This window comes from Bos grunniens, chromosome 27 (assembly GCF_055505025.1).
Source record: "Bos grunniens cultivar Pamir isolate PY7600 chromosome 27, Bosgru_T2T1.0, whole genome shotgun sequence".
Lineage (NCBI taxonomy): Eukaryota > Metazoa > Chordata > Mammalia > Artiodactyla > Bovidae > Bos > Bos grunniens.
The window spans coordinates 42989185-43007870 of record NC_141191.1 but is presented as its reverse complement, the minus strand read 5'-3'; the positions used below and the strand labels follow the sequence as shown (position 1 = coordinate 43007870).

Below are 18686 nucleotides of genomic sequence, written 5' to 3'. Positions count from 1 at the left end.
GCCTTTTACATGTAAATCATCAATCCATCTGGCATTGATACTTACATATAGTGTGATATAGGGACCTAATTTCATACTTTCTCCACCGAGTCAGCCATCTACTCTTTCCATCACTCATCTGAAATGTCAGCTCTGTTTAATAACATGTTTCCATACGCATGCTGTACTGGTTCTGGGATTCCTGTTCACTTCTGTTTGTCTATCTTTGCTCCAAATACATTGGTCTTACTTACTAGTTTTATAGCGAGTCTTAATATCATGTACAGCAAGTCCTCCTTGTTTTTTTTTTTTACCTCCTGAACGTTCTTTGTATCTTGATCCTTTGTTCTGCCATATAAGTTTTAGAAAAAGCTTGTTGAACTATAGAAAGTCTTGTGGCCTCCTTTTCGGAATGCCTCAGACTAACACGCTGACAGCACTGCGTCTTGTGTTCATGCACGTGACTGTTTTCCTCATGTGCTGCGGTCCTCTCTAATGTTATTCACTAAATTTCTGTAATTCTTTGCATACCAGGAATCATCACTTAGGGTACTGAGCTGTTCCTGCCATCAATGCCTAATTTTTGTAGGGCTAAAGTGATAAACACACTACAAGATGACCCCCTATATACAGTGTGCCTTAGTCAGCTTGAGCTGCCATAACGAATATCATAGACTGGGTGGCTTAACAACAAAAGCTTGTTTCCTTTCCTTTTTTGGAGGCTACAAGTTCAAGACAGAGGTGCCAGCTGATTTGATTCTGGTGAAAGCTCTCTTCCTAGCTTTCGAACAGCTGCCTTCTTATGCCTGTGGTGGGCAGGGAGAGAAGGAAGGAGGGGAGGGAGAAGAGGGATGGAGTGGGAGGGAGGGAGAGAGAAAAAAAGGAAACTAATCCTCTGGGGTCACAGCCCCTCTCTTACGATCTCATTTAACTGAATTATCTCCATAAAAGCCCTGTCTTCAAATGTAACCACCGTGGACTCTGGGGCTTCCGCATATGGGTTTGGGGAACACAATTCAGGCCACAGCGTCCCAAGCTCTTCCCCTGGTAGCTCTTTGTTCCTTGGAACTAGAGATAAAAGGCAGCACAGCCCACCCAGCCACGACTCGCTCCCCCAGCTGAACTCCTTCTTGTCCTCATCCTACCACGCTGTGGCAGCTCCATTTCAGTATGGTTGTGAAAGTGCTTGAAGGATATTCCTTTTGAAACCCAAAAGTGCAGGACAGGGCAGGAGAATTTTGCTCATTTTTCTTACTGCTCCAGCCCCAGTTGGGAAAAGTGGAAAACAGATGAAGTGTTCATGCCACTCTTTCTACTCTTTTAGCAGGAAGAGATTGCTCTCTCTCATAGGGCAAAGCATCAGTTGATCACACTCTGGTTTTTCCCCATCCAGTTCCATCAGCTTTATGGTTAGGAACTTCTTCCAGATGCTGGGCTTAAATCAGTTGTATTCATTTTCAGCATTGTTGTAAGCTTTTCTAACTTCAAAGATATTTAGTTGGAAGGCGAAGGGGCTAGCTCAACACCCTTTTAAATGGAAATGCCCAAATTTACCCATTTTCATATGAAGTAAATTTATGTTTTTTGGCCACACACACAAAAAATCTCAAAACAAAATACCCAGGATACTGGGTGTTGAAATAGGAATTTTTATGAGTGTTTAAATAAAATCCATATTTTCAATCATAGCTATTTTTTTTTTCTTTTTTGTGGGTATGTCATCAGTACTGTGAAAATTCTACAGGCCAAATAAATGAAGAGAAGTCTGCCAGAATCACAAATTATATTGAAATGGGTTTGGATGTTTTTCAAGATTTTAGTGTTTTTCTCTATTTATCTCAAGAGTACAATAGTTCTGTTAAATGCTTTCTGGATAGTGAACTCTTTTGTGGTTTTGATCAATAGAAATTCTTCTTCAATTACATATGGTATTTTGTGACGGCAATCTATTACAAAATTATTATTTCCATAGTTTCTACTGTTGATAATAAAAATTTATATAAATGGATTTTATCTTTCATATTTTGAAGACTGAGATAGTGTTTCTCTAAACTGAAAAAGCTCCATCTTTTTAGAGTTCGAAATTTCTCTTGATAAACTCTTGTAGTGCGGAAGGACTTGCCTTATTGTCATGACCCATGGTGGGCTTCCCGGTGGCTCAGCTGTAAAGAATCTGCCTGCAGTGCAGAGCTGCAGGAGACTCAAGTTCAGTCCCTGGGTCTGGAAGATCCCCTGGAGGAGGGCATGGCAACCCACTCCAGGATTCTTGCCTGGAGAATCCCATGGACAGAGGAGCCTGGTGGGCTACAGTCCACAGGGCTGCAAAGAGTCGGGCATGACTGAAGCAACTTAGCACGCAAGCATGCAATGATATATAGTATAGTGTTTTAAGAACAAAGGTTTGGAATCAGGCACTTCTCTTTAACCTTGAGTGAATAACTAAAGCTTTCTAAATTTTAGTGTTGTAATACATAAAATGTAAATTATAGTAAAACCTACCTTATAGTGTTCATACAGTATTTACAAGACTTATTTGGCATTGTGCTTGCCATGAACGAACATTCCTTAAAAGCTGGCTACTGTTAAGTATTACTGTCCTTGTGAACAAAGATTAAATCAAATTTTTACTTTTTATCTTCTAAAATAGCATTTTCCAAGCCAAATGATTGTATATACTAATAACATTTCTATACACTGGAGCCCATAAGTGAGGGAAAAAAAGCAAAGCTTAACTAGTTTTGCTGAAGGATGTCTTGGAAGGGACTTAGAAAATCGTAAAACACGCGTGCTTCTTGAAGTCTTAGAGGAAGATTACCACATCACATTGTGATCGTGTTATGTTTCCTGTATTGAGAATGGAAGTACGTGCAGCATTCGGGTATGGGAACCAATAGCCATTTCTTAGTATTTTCCATCTTAAACCAATAAGAAAAACATGATATAAGCTCTTGTTAAAGAGAAGTCAGAATTTTGTCCTTCCAGCAGTTTCAAAGATCATGTTTCCATCTCAAACGTCTAGTTTCGACCTCAAATGACTAAATGGAGGAATTATTCTGTAGAGACATCTACTCTCCCTGTGCGAATCCATTCTTCCAAGAGCGGCATTCTGATACCTGGTTTATTTTTCTTCTGCACGGGTCTCCTGACTGGGGAGCAGGGGCGGAGGCCCTGGGTGAGACCCACGCTGGAGGACACTTTGCTGTGAAGGAAGGTGCGTGAAGACTGCTGGTGGCGAGTCTCCTTTCTTCTGCCGCCCTGTGCGTAGGTGCTGCGCCCAGCCGCCTCCATCAGAAGTTGGTTAATGGTCCTCAGTGGCCATTTGATTATGCCCACAGGGATATTACTGCTACTCAAGTGAAAGTGGCTCAGTTGTGTCCGACTCTTTGCAACCCCATGGACTATCGAATCCATGGAATTCTCCAGGCCAGAATACTGGAGTGGGTAGCCTTTCCCTTCTCCAGGGGATCTTCCCAACCCAGGGATTGAACCCAGGTCTCCTGCATTGCAGGCAGATTCTTTACCAGCTGAGCCACTAGGGACGCCTATCCATTCTCCAGCGGATCTTTTCTGACCCAGGAATCGAACCAGGGTCCCCTGCGTTGCAGGCGGATTCTTTACCAACTGAGCTATCAGGGAAGCCCACCTCTACTAAAGGGGTTTATTAAACTATTCCTATCAATTACATATACTATTATTCTGGTTAGCTGTCGCTGTGTAACAAATTACATCAAAACTGAAAACAATGACCCTTTTTTCTTTCATGACTTTTATGAGCCAGAAATGTAGGCAGGACTGAGAGAGCTGATTCTTGTTTTAAGATATTTGTTTATTTATTTGGCTGCCTTGGGTCTTAGTCGTGGCACATGGGTCTTCTGTTGTGGTGCTGGGTCTCTCTAGTTGTGGTGCAGACTTGGTTGCTCCATGGCATGTAAGGGCTTAATTCCCCAAGCAGGGGTCAAATCCACGTCCCCTAAACATAGGGATAAAATGAGGAGGATTCTTAACTACTGGACCAGCAGGGAAGTTTCTGAGCTGATACTTGACTAGAGTCACTTGGTGGCCTTGAGGGTCTAAGAATGCCAGCTGCCCTAGCAGAGTGGTCCTGCTAAGCCCTCCATGTGGTCACGATGGAGGGCAGACGGACTTCTTACATACTTGATGCTTCCCCAGAGTGAATGTTCTGAGACAAGAAGAAAGAAAGAGGCAGACTTCTGACCCGGTCCCTGAAGTCACCCAGGATTATTTCCACTTAACTTTATTAGTCAGAGAAGGCAATGGCACCCCACTCCAGTACTCTTGCCTGGAAAATCCCATGGATGGAGGAGCCTGGTGGGCTGCAGTCCATGGGGTCGAGAAGAGTAGGACATGACTGAGCGACTTCACTTTCACTTTTCACTTTCATGCACTGGAGAAGGAAATGGCAACCCACTCCAGTGTTCTTGCCTGGAGAATTCCGGGATTGGGGAGCCTGGTGGGCTCTATGGGGTTGCACAGAGTCGGACATGACTGGAGCGACTTAGCAGCAGCAGCAGCAACTTTATTAGTAAAAAGCGAGTCACGGGCCCAGTCCAGATCTAAAGAAAGGGTGGATGAATACACAAGATCATGAACTGGGAGGGCACGGTTCACTAAGTGTCCTTAGAGACTAGTCTCTCTGAGAGGAGTTAGATGAAAACAATTGTTTCAATCCTGCTGTAATCCCAGTGATGTGTTTGCAGCAGTTGGCACCTTAGAAACCTCCTGGTTGGTCTCCTCCTTACTCAGGCTCTCCTCATGCTGATAACCCATACTGGCTGCTGCAAGGTATGTCGACAGTCTTCTTGGTGGGAACTTGGTTAACCTGAGTTCAAGAGTCTTTGCCATGTGTGACTGATTAAGAATCTACATTCACACTCTGAATCTCAGCTCACCCGCTGCACTCCCACTTCGGTAGAAATCTGGTTGGAATTCTCAGCTGGCCCAGTTCTTCACTATACAGCTCTGCTGCTGCATCACTTCAGTCGTGTCCGACTCTGTGCAACCCCATAGACGGCAGCCCACCAGGCTTCCCCATCCCTGGGATTCTCCAGGCAAGAACGCTGGGTTGCCATTTCCTTCTCCAATGCATGAAAGTGAAAGTGAAGTCGCTCAGTCGTGTCCGACTCTTAGCGACCCCATGGACTGCAGCCCACCAGGCTCCTCTGTCCATGGGATTTTCCAGGCAAGAGTACTGGAGTGGGGTGCCATTGGACCACGTGTTTAATCCTGTAACACCACTCCAGTTTTATGCGTCCCTGTGTAACTCAGATCTTAAGTAACTGTTGCACAACATCTGCTGATACTTCTGTCAGTGCTATTTATTATTGAAATACTCCTCTTCCTGCTTCTGCCCTTCCTTCTACAGTTTAGTCAACTGGAAATCAAGTGATCCTTTAAAAATCCCTCAGACTATGACACTTCTCTACCTGGAGCCCATTGGTGTCTACTCTTCTTACTTTAGTAAAACCCAGCGTTCTTACAATGATTTATGATGCCTGATGTGATGTACACCTGCTTTCTCGCTCCCTGTTCTTATATATTTGTTCATTCGTCCATTCATTCAGCAAGTATCTACTTAGTGCCTCCTGTGTGCTAGGCACTGTCTTGTGTGCAGAGAATAAGTGACCAAAGTGAAGAAAAACGCCTGTCTTTGTGGAGTTCCGCCACTCCCGCTCACAGTTCTCTATCCACAGTGGTCTCCTTGCTGTTCCTGAAGCCTTCGAAGCGTCTTCCCGTCTCTGGCCTTCGTGTCTGTTGCTCTCTCTGTTTGGGAATGCTCTTCTCCCAAACGTTCACACAGCTCGCTCCCTCACTTCATTTACATTCAAGCATCACTTCTGCAGAATCTGTTTCTTGACTATTCTATAGAAAATAGTGGCCATCTCTATACCATATTACCTTACCCCTCTCAATAATATTTATCACCGTATGATAAGCTGTCTATTTGATTGTTGCTTGTTATCTGCCTCTTTCTAGACTAGAATGGAATATCTATATGGAGAGAGCTCAGCTGTGTTGTAACTCTGTCCGAATCATAGTGGGCATTCAATAAGTGCTTGTCGAATACCTTTTCAGATTTAATAATATGAATTCTGTTAACAAAAACCAAATGGCTTTTCAATGATTACAAGTCCCCTCAGTCAGTTCAGTTGCTCAGTCGTGTCTGACTCTTTGCGACCCCACAGACTGCAGCACAGAGGGCCTCCCTGTCCATCACCAACTCCCTGAGCCTGCTCAAACTCATGTCCACTGGGTCAGTGATGCCATCCAGCCATCTCATCTTCTGTCGTCCGCTACTTGTTGGGATTTTTAATTTATCTAGGCCATTTAGCTGCAGATGAGAGTGCACTGGTGATTTGAATTCCTTCTTCAAGGTTAAATATTTACCTGCGTTGCGTGCATGCTGAGTCACTTTAGTCATGTCAGACTCTTTGTGACACCATGGACTGTAGCCTCCTAGGCTCCTCTGTCCGTGGGATTCTCCAGGCAAGAATACTGGAGTGGGTTGCCATGCCCTTCTCCAGGGAATCTTCCTGACCCAGGGATTGAACCTGCGTCTCCTGCATATCCTGCAATGGCAGGCGGATTCTTTATCACTGGTGCCACCTGAGGAGCCCAAATATTTACCTATAGTAGCATAAAGAGATAGCTTAAGCCCTACTCCATGGTTATACAGAACAGTTCAAAGCCTCATTTGTGGAAGAGAAAATATATGGGAGAAGATCTTGAGTTATCTTTAAATTATCCATATTTTCATATTTATGCATAATGCTCACTCTCAATTAATTTTGTTAGGCAATAAAGCAGCAAATGTTGGTTTATTTTAATTAAAAAGCTACTCAAATTACACCAACACCATTTAAAGTTCCATTACATAAAATAGGCCATCATACATTATGTAGTAACTTCATACAAATACAATCAACTGAATAGAATTAAAAAAATTTGTCAGTGAAGTTCCTTAAATTGGTTGAGTTACCCACTAAGTACCTCCTATTTGTCATTCAGAGACTTCAGATACTGCCTGGGTAGGCCATGCTGCATGTATAGACAGATTTCTTAGTTATTAAAATTTTTTTCTTTATTTTTTTTCATTTCGTTTGTTTTTAAAGCTCTTTATTTTATATTAGATCATAGCCAATTGATAATGTTGTGATAGCTTCACATGCACAGCAGAGTAACTCAGCCATACTTATACATATATCCAATCTTGCCCAAAACCCCCTCCCATCCAAGTTGCCACATAACTTTGAGCAGAGTTCCCTGTGCTCTACAGTAAGTCCTTGTTAGTTAACCATTCATAGTTAGGGAGTTCGGGAATCAACATTTTGTAGACAGATTTATTTCAATCTTTTCTATCTTTAACTTTCAAGTTACACAGGATTTTGAGCTATTTTGACAATATTAACTCAAAAAGGGGGGAAAAAGTTATAATGGATACTGAGTTCTTCTGATTGATCTGAAGCAATATTAAATAAATTATCATCATTACTCATGAAGGAAATATTAATTATTAATATCATTGATAATTTCGCACAGGAGTCGGCAAATCTAGGTTGCAGGACAGACCTGCCTACAACTTATTTTTGTTCAGTCTGAGACCTAACAGTGTTTTTTATTTTTTAATGACTGGAAAAAATCAAATGGAGCACATTTCATGACGTACACATTATATGAAATTCAAATTTCAGCATCTGTAAATAAAGTTTCATTGGATACAGTCTCAACTGCTTGTTTACACATTATCTATGGCAGCTTTCATGGTGGCTCGGATGGTAAGGGATTTGCCTGCAATGTGGTAGACCCAGGTTTGATCCCTGGGTTAGGAAGATCCCCTGGAGAAGGGAATGGCTACCCACTCCAATATTCTTGCCTGGAGAGTTCTATGGACAAAGGAGCCTGGTGGGCTGCAATCCATGGTGTCCCAAAGAGTTGGACATGACTGAGCAACTGACACTTTCACTTTTGTGGCAGCTTTCATGTAGAGTTGAATAGTGTCAAGAGGGTTCAGTTCAGTTCAGTCGCTCAGTCGTGTCTGACTCTTTGCGACCCCATGAATCACAGCACGCCAGGCCTCCCTGTCCATCACCAACTCCCAGAGTTCACCCAGACTCACGTCCATCGAGTCAGTGATGCCATCCAGCCATCTCATCCTCTGTCGTCCCCTTCTCCTCCTGCCCCCAATCCCTCCCAACATCAGAGTCTCTTCAATGAGTTAACTCTTCCCATGAGGTGGCCAAAGTACTGGAGTTTCAGCTTTAGCATCATTCCTTCCAAAGAAATCCCAGGGCTGATCTCTTTCAGAATGGACTGGTTGGATGTCCTTGCAGTCCAAGGGACTCTCAAGAGTCTTCTCCAACACCACAGTTCAAAAGCATCAATTCTTCGGTGCTCAGCCTTCTTCACAGTCCAACTCTCACATCCATACATGACCACAGGAAAAACCATAGCCTTGACTAGACGGACCTTTGTTGGCAAAGTAATGTTTCTGCTTTTGAATATGCTATCTAGGTTGGTCATAACTTTCCGTCCAAGGAGTAAGCGTCTTTGAATTTCATGGCTGCAGTCACCATCTGCAGTAATTTTGGAGCCCCCCAAAATAAAGTGTGACACTGTTTCCACTGTTTCCCCATCTATTTCCCATGAAGTGATGGGACCAGATGCCATGATCTTCGTTTTCTGAATGTTGAGCTTTAAGCCAACTTTTTCACTCTCCACTTTCACTTTCATCAAGAGGCTTTTGAGTTCCTCTTCACTTTCTGCCATAAGGGTGGTGTCATCTGCATATCTGAGGTTATTGATATTTCTCCCGGCAATCTTGATTCCAGCTTGTGTTTCTTCCTGTCCAGCGTTTCTCATGATGTACTCTGCATAGAAGTTAAATAAGCAGGGTAACAATATACAGCCTTGACGAACTCCTTTTCCTGTTTTGAACCAGTCTGTTGTTCCATGTCCAGTTCTAACTGTTGCTTCCTGACCTGCATACAAATTTCTCAAGAGGCAGATCAGGTGGTCTGGTATTCCCATCTCTTTCAGAATTTTCCACAGTTTATTGTGATCCACACAGTCAAAGGCTTTGGCATAGTCAATAATGCAGAAGTAGATGTTTTTCTGGAACTCTCTTGCTTTTTCCATGATCCAGCGGATGCTGGCAATTTGATCTCTGGTTCCTCTGCCTTTTCTAAAACCAGCTTGAACATCAGGAAGTTCACGGTTCACATATTGCTGAAGCCTGGCTTGGAGAATTTTGAGCATTACTTTAGTAGCGTGTGAGATGAGTGCAATTGTGCGGTAGTTTGAGCATTCTTTGGCATTGCCTTTCTTTGGGATTGGAATGAAAACTGACCTTTTCCAGTCCTGTGGCCACTGCTGAGTTTTCCAGATTTGCTGGCATATTGAGTGCAACACTTTCACAGCATCATCTTTCAGGATTTGAAATAGCTCAACTGGAATTCCATCACCTCCATTAGCTTTGTTCATAGTAATGGTTTCTAAGGCCCACTTGACTTCACATTCCAGGATGTCTGGCTCTAGGTCAGTAATCACACCATCATGATTATCTGGGTCATGAAGATCTTTTTTGTACAGTTCTTCTGTGTATTCTTGCCACCTCTTCTGAATATCTTCTGCTTCTGTTAGGTCCATACCATTTCTGTCCTTTATCAAGACCATCTTTGCATGAAATGTTCCCTTGGTATCTCTAATTTTCCTGAAGAGATCTCTAGTCTTTCCCATTCTGTTGTTTTCCTCTATTTCTTGGCATTGATCGCTGAGGGATCATTTGACCCCAATTCTCAAAATAGGAACTCTCTGTACTTTTCCAGAAAAAACTTTGCTGACTCTGATTTAGTATGCTGATTTCTCTAATTTTCTCAGTAGAACATATACATCAAAATTAAGAAAAGCAAAATGCAGACTTGCCATCTGTCCCTTGGACAGTCCTGCTTCATGGCTGTGGAGCAGTTTCAGCCTGTGTTGAGTCCATAGCTTTGGGGTGGGGACTCCCTGACCCACTGCACATGTCCTTCTAGTGAGGCCTATGTGGGATTATTTCCTTGTTCACTGTCTCTCATTCATTCTGTGCATTGTTGTAAATAACATTTCCCAAAGGCAGGCTCTCTCATTAGTAATGATAGCACACATTTTTCTCAGGGTTTATTTTATTTACATCTTTAGAGTATTTTTAGTTATGTGCCCGTGTTAATACTGTAATTTAAATAGGGTAATAATTTAAAGAAACAAAATCCATAAAGTGATACTACAGATGTAACTACTTGCCATGTAGAACAGATTGTGTCAATATTCATAAGCAAAACTATCACTAGCTTCCCATTAATTTTGATTTGAAGTGAAGATGGTGCTCAATCATGAAATATGCCTGGAGAAAAAACAGGACTGGGTTCATGTCATGAATAAAAAATGGATATCTGTATTTCAGTGCATTACACAGAAGCAGATATTAATCTTTCACTCCTTATCATGTCTAGGTAGCAAGTTTTGGTCTGAATCCTTTAAAACAAAATTAGTGATGTGCTAGGAACCTGAGAAATCCTCACAGACTGGGCTTCTTTTCAGTCTCTCTTTCTGGGTCTGTTTATTAATAATGTCACTGTAACTTACCTAGCTCACAAAGACAGTTATACTTTATAAAGTCATTGTTATTTTATCAAGAGGCTTACTTTTAAAGTAAAAATGTTTTCTTAGTGATGCTGCATATAAGCAACAGATAAATGTTGACTCCATATGATTTGCGTGACTTTTTAAATAAAGGGAGAGAAAGTAAACACTCACTCTCGCCATTTTTGCTCTAAATTTGAGCTAGAAGAATGCTCGTTTCAGTTCTGTAGGTTTGTTTTATTTCGAGGGAAACTTTTTTCCTAATTGACAATTTCATGGAGATAATTGTAGATTCACATACAGCAGTAGGAAATTATAGAATGAACTTGTGCGTCTTTTATTAATTTCTTTCTCCTAATGAGGATACTTTGCCAAACTCTAGTTAAATACCACAACCCGGGTATTGATTATGGCTATGGCCCACCTGCCTTACTCAGATTCCTCAGCTTGTACTTGGATTTTTTATGTGTATGTTTACTTCTGTACAATTTTATCACATATATAAAGTCACCCCTGCTCTTTTATTACTGTTTAAATTGATGTTTGCCTGATATCTTTTACTATTTTTTAAAAATTTCAACTGACCTGTATTGAATTTGAAGTGAGTTTTTTGTAAACAGCATAAAGTTGGGTTGTTTTTTGAATCAACTATTTACTCTCTGTTTTTTGATTGATGTATTTAAATACTTGACATCCCAGTAGTTAGTGATATGATAGAATTGCCCAGTGTTTTATTTACTTTTTTTCCCCTTTGGTTTTTGCCTCTAGTTCCCATTCCCATGTTTCTCTTTTTTTTGCCTTCTTATAAGTAACTTGAACATATTTAGAATTAGTTTTTTTTATATTTACTTATAGTGTTTTTGGGTGTCTTTGTGGAGCTTTCAGAAGGGCTGCTCTGGGTACAATATGATACATATGTGATTGATAGCAGCTACTGGTGCCAACATTCTACCACTGTGAGAGACATGTGGGGAGCTCACTCGCATTTAGGTTCATTTTCCTTCCTTCCTTTTAAATATCATTACATTAAATATCAGGTGGTTTGGGTGTTTTGTTTTAATCATCAAATATAATTCATAAAATTCATGAAGTAAATGATAGCTTACTGTATGTACCTATATTTCTTGTCTCTGTGGTTCTTGCTTCTGACGAAGAAGAAAACTTTGTTCATTTTCTAATTTCAGTTTTGTTTGAAGAATGTCCTTTGATCTTTAAGGATAGATCTGCTAGTAACAAAATATTTTACTCTTTTTTTCGTCTGAGAATGTCATTATTTCCCCTTTATCCATGAAGGGTGGTTTTGCCGGTGTGGCGGGTTGAATGGCGGTCCTCACAAGGTGTTTATGTTCTAATACCCAGCATCTGTGAATGTCGCCCAATTTGGAAGAAAATGTTTTTCAGATTATTAATAATTGAGGTAAGCATTGTGAGATGAAATCATTCGAGTGAAACCTACCTTCAATGACAGTTATTCTTGTAAGAGACAGAATAGGGGCAGAGGGACAGATGTGAAGATAGAGGAAGAGGCTGCAGCTTAGGAACGCCTGGCGCCACCAGAAATTGGGAGAAGCCAAGAGTGAGTTCTCCTCTAGAACTCAGAGGCTGTGCAGCCTTGTCTATGTCTTGATTTTTGCCTTCTGCCCTCCAGAACTGCAAGGGATAAGTTTCTGTGGTTGTAAACCACTCAGTTTAATACAGCTTCCCTAGTGACCTAATATAGCCAAATAAAAATTTCGTAGTTGGCAGTTCTTTTTTTCATTGTATAGAAATTGTTGCAGCACTTCCTTCTGGCTTCCATGGGTTCAGATGAGAAATCTGTTGTTATTCAAATAGGCTTTTCTCTATTGATAATATGTTGCTTTCAGCTGCTTTTAAGATTTTTTCCCCTTGTTTTTAGTTTTCAGAAATTTAATAATGATGTCTAAGAAATCTTATTTCGGATTTGCTCACCTTCCGGAATCTACAGGTTTGTGTCTTTCACTAAGTTAGGAAAGATTTCGTCTCTTTTTGGATATTTCTTCACCTTCACTCTCTTTCTCTTTTCCTTCTTGAACTCTGAGGATGCAGATGTTGAATATTTTCTTATTGACCCACAGATTCCTAGGTTCTCTTCATTTTTTTTTCTTTGTGTGGTCAGATTGCAAAATTCAGGGGTTTTTTTGTCCACAAATCCATAGATTCTGTTCTCTGTCATCTCTGTTCCACTATTAAATCCATGCAGATTAAAAAAAAAATTCTGTTATTGTATTTTTCAGTTCTGTGATTTACAGTTGATACTTTTTAAAATAACTTCTCTTTCTTGGATGATCATTTCTAATTTTTTATTCAGGCCAAGAAAATTTATACCTGATTGTGGAAGCGTTTTTATGTCAGCTGCTTTAAAACCCTTGTCAGATTATCCCAGCATTCAGTTTATCTCAGTGTTGGCATCATCTGACTGTCATTTCTCATTCAGGTTGCAATTTTCTTGGTTCTTGGTATGACAAGTAATTTTATTTTATTGTATCCTGGACATTTTGTCTATTATGTCAAGAAGCTGTGGGTCCTGTTCAACTCTTTTAATTTCTCCTGCAGTCACTCTGGTTAGGTTGATTTGTAGAGCCCGCCTACATCTGTGGGCTGTGGTCCCAATGACAGTTTAATTTTTAAGGCGTTTGTGGTGTTGTTTTGGTCTTCTGGCTTATCTGGTGCCACTGGGACCCCCTGCACCCCTACTGATACTGCCTAAGGAGTGGAAAAGGTTTCTCCATACTGGGCCCCGAGGTTTCTCTTAGTAGGGGATGGAGTCTCGGGTTCATATCAAAGAGGCTTCCCTGGCCAGACTCCTGCAGTGACAGCATTAAAATTTCTGCTGTGGGAGATGCAGAACATTTATCGGGCCAGGAGCTTGTTGTGGCAGGATCTCCCCTAATGGGGCCCACTGGCCACCCCTGTGTCTCTGGGCAGGGGAGGGAGTCTCAGGCCTGGGGAGACAGTGAGACTTCTGGCCAGGCTTGTTGTGTTGAGACCCGTCTTTGAGCTGCTGGACGCCCTCAGCATCTTTTGGCTGGGGGAGGTAAGGCCCCACCAAAAAGGAGAGCATTCGTCCTGGCCATTGATTGTGAGTGGAGCTGTCAACCGGTTCCCCGCTCTAGAGGGGCCGGAGGTTCAGCTGGTGTTGTCAGAGGGTCTTTGACCTCAGGAGGAATAAGCCTACCTAGACTGTCTTCCTGTGCTAGTTGAGGTCAGGGAATGCTGAGTCTGCATCATCCTCTTCTGGGTGGAGGAATGTGAGACGTGCTGCTGCTGTGTTTTTCCTCTGGGTTCTGGGCCCCAAACCGGCTTGCCTTCTTCTTGTCACCTTGTAGAGTTCTGCTTTTGTTGCCTCTTTTTGTTATCTTCAGAGTTTATAATTTTACTAGGCAGGGAGGAGCAGAGAGACATGGCTTTACGACATCTTGCTTGGACCCAAAGTTTTAGGTAAACATTTAATTCAAATGTACTGTGTATGCAAAGAAGGAATACCTAATATTATGGTTCAATTTTATCCTCCTAAAGTATTCTTAAAAGCCTAACCCCCAGTGCTTCAAAATGTGACCTTATTTGGAAATAGGTGTGTTGCAGTTACAATCACTTACAATGAGGTCCTACAGGAGTAGGGCGAGCCCTTAATCCAGTATGACTGGGGTCACTGAGAAGAGGGGGAGGGACACAAAGATGTAGACACGTCAGGGGAGAACGTTAAGTGACAACACGGCGGAGACTAAAGTGTTGTAGCTGCGAGTCAAAGGATGCCACGGACACCAGTGAACCACGAGAGGCAGGAAGACACAAGGAAGGACCGTCCCTTTCAGGTTTCAGAGGGAGCACGGCCCTGCCAACACCTTGATCTGAGAGTCCAGCCTCCAGAGCTGTGAGACGATTGATTTCTGTGGTTTTAGGTCACCCAGCCTGTGGTACTTTGTCACAGCAGCTCCAGAAACCTAATACACCCTGTATTTAAAAAGTCCCATCTGGCCAGAGGAAAGATGGTCAGATTATGAAACTGAACTATTGATGGATCTCAGAAGTATCACATATTTTCCAAGCCTATAACCAAATTAATTTTTACCAGCCAGGAACAATTTTTTTTAGAGGTGGGAACACAGGACTGTAAGCCTTCCGCATGCTTCTTTTGATAATATTTTCTATTTGGACACCTACTCACCATAAGGTACGGTTAGAGACAAAGCCTTCATTGCTGCCTGGAAACCTGGTTCATCTCTTGTTGAATCCTTTTCCATTTTCCTACGTTTTTTCCCTAAGTGTCTTTTATGCTCTGCAAATTATTAGTTTATCCTCTTTCAAGCAAACTGATTCCAGATGACTTGTCTTCCTACTCATTTTTATAAAACAGAAGATTCATAAAATGAATCCCTTCAACTCTTCTCTTATCATCTTCGAGGAAGAGTTCAAATTGGCATTGTATCTCCTCCCACATCTTTGTGCAAATGTATGTTTCTGAAGATAAAACTCGGCTTTAGGTCCGCTAGCCCCTCTGGAGGGAAAGTGTTGGGTAGTGGAAAAAACGTAATTTAGGTGTACTTATTGGCATTTCTGGACCTCTGGATTTTTTTATTCATAAATGAAAGGTGTTGGGTTGGATTATCTTCAGGTTTACTTCCAATCCTAGCATCTGGAACCAGTTTCAAGAGACCACTCATGGCAAAGGACAGGCTGTGTGGGAAGATCTGTCCAAAAGAATCATGCGTTTAGAGACCAGCTCCTTCCATTACTTACCCTGCTTTCTCGTGTTAAGCAATGAGCAAAAGGGGGGTCAAGGTGGAACCAGGAGTGTCTGGAGAGCCAGTCCACGTGACACAGAGGAAGTGTGTGTAAATGAGGGGCAAGAACCAAGGACTCAGTATCAGTCAGTTTCATAGTCGTATTCTTTTCTTTTTGAATGTTTGTTTATGTATCTGGCTGTGTTGCAGCATGCAGGATCTTGGTGGCAGCATACAGGAATCTTTTCGATGTGGCTCGTGGACTCCAGTTGTAGTGCATCACTTTACTTGCCCCATGGCACGTGGAGTCTTAGTTCCTCTGACCCGGTGTCAAACCGACACGCCCTGCTTTGGAAGGGGGATTCGTAACCACTGGACCACTGGGGAAGTCCCATAGTCATGTTCTACACCAGTGCTGTCGAGTGGAAATATAACACAAAACCTGAATGCGAGCTACATACACAGAATGCTACAGGTGAGATAGTATTAACAATATGCTGCATTCTTTATTTAACATCAAGTCTTTGGATTCCAGCACATATTTTTTTATTCACATCACATCTCAGTTTGATGACACTTCGTATACTTTAACCACAGGTAGCTGGTTGCTACCGTGCTGAGCAGTGTAGGTCTGTACTGCACACTATCGGTGACTTGCGGTTGCGTTCACATTGCCTCTCAGTCATCACTAAACCATCCATCTACTGTTCCCCATCTTCCAGGTTTCTTACTCCTTGCCTTCATCGCTGCTCTTTCAATTTCATATCCACTGTTAGGCTCCAAATGAGGATTTCACAAGGACAATAATTATCCCTCTGAATTCATTTCTTACCTTGACAAAATCAGAATAATAATAATAAAAGAAAGCACCAAGATGGAAAAGCTACAATTTGTTTAAGAACTATTTACTAAATTTATATAGTGTTTTATAGCTTTCCATGTCTTTTTGCTGCAATACTTTATTTAGCTTTCACAGTGATCTGTGAAGTTCTCCAACCACTGTTTCCACTTTCTGCACAGTACACTTCGGTGTCAGTATGTTCAAAGCTAAAATGATGATTCTTCCTTTCTGTGCTTTTTTATTTGTCTCAGTATTCTTGAGCTTAGAGAGGGGTGAACCAGCACTTGCTCCATCCGCCTGCCTGGGAGACAACCTACCTACCAACCCACCTCGTCTCCTCCCTCTCTCACTTCCAAATCCCTTATCTGATGTATCACTAAGCTCTACTGATTCTACTCTAAAATATATATTAATTCTAGATGGTTTATTTCATCTTATCTTGATGGTCAAGCCCAGGTCATTTCATGCCTAAACCATCATCATTTTTTTTTATAACTGGTCTTTGCTTCCTTACCAGTTCCCTAATCTCCTCCCCCCCCACCTTTTTGAAGCACATGTGTATTTATGGCACTTGCCCATACACAATTTTAACAAGTCCATATTTCTTAGAACATCGCTTCTCCAAGTTTAATGTGAATTCAAATACTCTGAGGCTACTGTGAAGTGCAGATTCTGGTTCAGTAGGTCTGGGCCCCTATATTTTGAGAGATGGTTATGTTCTTGCTTGCCCCTACCACATTTTCAGTAGGAGATTTGTAGGGGATAAGGTACACACCCCCTAGAGTGGCATACAGTGACCCAGCCTCTCTCTAGGTCTCAGCCTTAAAACGTATCTTCCTTCATCTCCAATCTGCTGAACCTGCTTATCTATTTTCTACACCCTCCAACCTAAGTCAATCAGCTTTAACATGTGTGAAAAGAAAGTTCACTTAAGCTGAAATCCCATATTTAAAATTACCAGACATTTTTTTGTCAGCCCTCCTCATTCTGTCACTAAGAGGCCACTAGGCAGCTGATTCCAACCTCAGCATCCATCCTGCCCTCCCGTGGCTTTTGCTTTCAAATGAATCCAAGGGGATCTGTTGGCAGAACTTGTTTGCCCTTCTGTTGGATCCCCTGGTCCAGTTCAACGTGCAGTGGGTTGGAGTCGGGAGCTGAGGGAAGAGCTCCTCCACCTCCCCAAAGGAGATTTACTGGAGCCCACCGTGGCCTGGACCCACAGAGGCCTGGACCCACCGTGGCCTGGACCCACAGAGGCCTGGACCCCCCGTGGCCTGGAACCCCATGGCCTGGACCCCCAGTGGTCTGGACCCCCAGTGGCCTGGACCCACAGTCATCTGGACACCCAGTGGCCTGGACCCAGGGGCCTGTCCAGATGGCTGTGGAGTCGGGGACAGCTCTCTGGGCAGCGCTCTCATCTCTTCTTTCAAGACCATGGACCTTGGGTCTCAGGCAGCTGATATTGTCTGGCTGTCTGAGCTTTGGCTCAGTTTGATCAGTGCACAGGCCTGCTTCCGTCCCCTTTCCAATCAGATATCTGGGTCAAGTCCAGTCTCCAGTTCCACCTCTCCCCTGTTCACATGCTGGACCCCTCACACTTTTCTGTGCTCGTGTGTTTAATTGTGTTCACTCCAGAAATATTTACGGAGCAACTGCAGTGTGTCCAACACTGTGTGAGACCCTGGGTATACAGCGTTGGAGGTGGGAGCTGTAAACCCAACATCTAACTTGGCTCCAAGTCCTGTTTTGAAGAAGAAAGACAGAATGCTCAGGGAACCTGGAGCTTACCCTGCTAACCCCAAGCTCTAATACTTTACCCCGAGGCGTTAATACTTGATGTCACTGTGTTTCAGCTCCCGCAGGCATTGCTATTAAACAAATCACTATTATTATTAGGTTAGCTATTATGATTACCTCTTTTCAGAGGTCAAATATACCAACTACATTGTGATTAAATAAATTCACTCTCTATGTTAATTGGAACTTCCTGTGGTTGTAAGAAACAGAATCCAGCCTGAACTGTTTAAGCAAAGAGGAGGAAACCATGGAGCCAAGAACAAGGTTGGACCATCAACCCAAGGGAAAGACAGAGGTGGAGGCAGATTCACAGACGTCAGGAGCTCAGTCCCGGGCTGTGTTCCTCTTTCCCTTCTTCTCCATGCCTTTCCTAGTGGTTTCTCTGTGCTCTTTATGTCGTGTACAGCTTTTGCCATCAGGCAGCGATAGACTGTTTCCCAGTGGCAATCCGGAAGAGCTCAGAGAAGAATTCAGCTATCATTTCTGGACCAGTTACCTGTGGTCCTGGGACAGACGGGGCAGCTTCCACTATGGCCACATGATGGAGGCGGGAAGAAGGGCATCTCCCAGGTGAGGGCGGGAGTGATGGGGACATGATATTATAAATGTCTATTTGTGATGCCTGGAAAGCAAACCACTATGGTTTCCAAGTTCCAGATTTATATTAATATTTGGATTCACGAAAAGAATTT

At 42.4% G+C, this 18686-nt stretch overlaps 1 long non-coding RNA gene across 1 annotated transcript in view; it reads left to right on the top strand.

The window, feature by feature from the left end:
* LOC147343889 (uncharacterized) overlaps positions 1–18686 on the top strand; it is a 140624-nt gene that overhangs the window by 56110 nt on the left and 65828 nt on the right. The window lies entirely within an intron of this gene.